Genomic DNA, 737 nt, shown 5'->3' on the forward strand with positions numbered 1-737 from the left:
GTGACAGAGAGTGTAGTGGTTAGATCTTACCGATATACAATTCTATCACAATTAAAATAAAGAGAGTAGTAAATGATAAGGAATTGCATACAAAAGATTTTAGTGGTTCGGCTTTTGCAAGTCTACATCTACTCTCCCACTGAAAACTTATTGGTCGGATTCCACTATTAAGAACCAATCAGAGGTTACAAGATTTGAGCAACGAATACTCAAGCTCGTATGGATACTCCTCACACACTCTCAATCTTTAAATGATTACACAATGTTGCTTCTAGAGACAAATGTATTTGATTGAAAATACTCTTTCAGTCTTTGGAATTATAAGTTACAATTCTCTCATTTTACGTTTATGTTGAGGGTTTCTCATTGTCAGGCTTCAATTTTCTCGTGTTACGTTTATGTTGGGGGTTTCTCATTGTCAGGCTTTTCAGTCTTTTCAGATTGCTAAATCTATTTATTTGAATATGATGCCTTTCTTTCTATTGGTTCTTGAGCTGCTTCAGACGGTTGTTCTCCTTGATCAGAATCTTCAAGTATTTCAAGATTTTCATCAAACTTTATGTCGATGGATTCTTCTACTATGCGAGGTCTTTTATTGTAAACTTTGAATGCCTTGCTTGTGGTTGAGTATCCCAAAAAGATTCCTTTCTTTGGTCTTTCATCAAACTTGCTAGGCCGATAATTGGCATTCCTCAAGATAAAACATTTACAACCAACTACTCGGAAATATGAAATAT

The sequence above is a fragment of the Eucalyptus grandis genome, chromosome 6 (assembly GCF_016545825.1).
Source record: "Eucalyptus grandis isolate ANBG69807.140 chromosome 6, ASM1654582v1, whole genome shotgun sequence".
Lineage (NCBI taxonomy): Eukaryota > Viridiplantae > Streptophyta > Magnoliopsida > Myrtales > Myrtaceae > Eucalyptus > Eucalyptus grandis.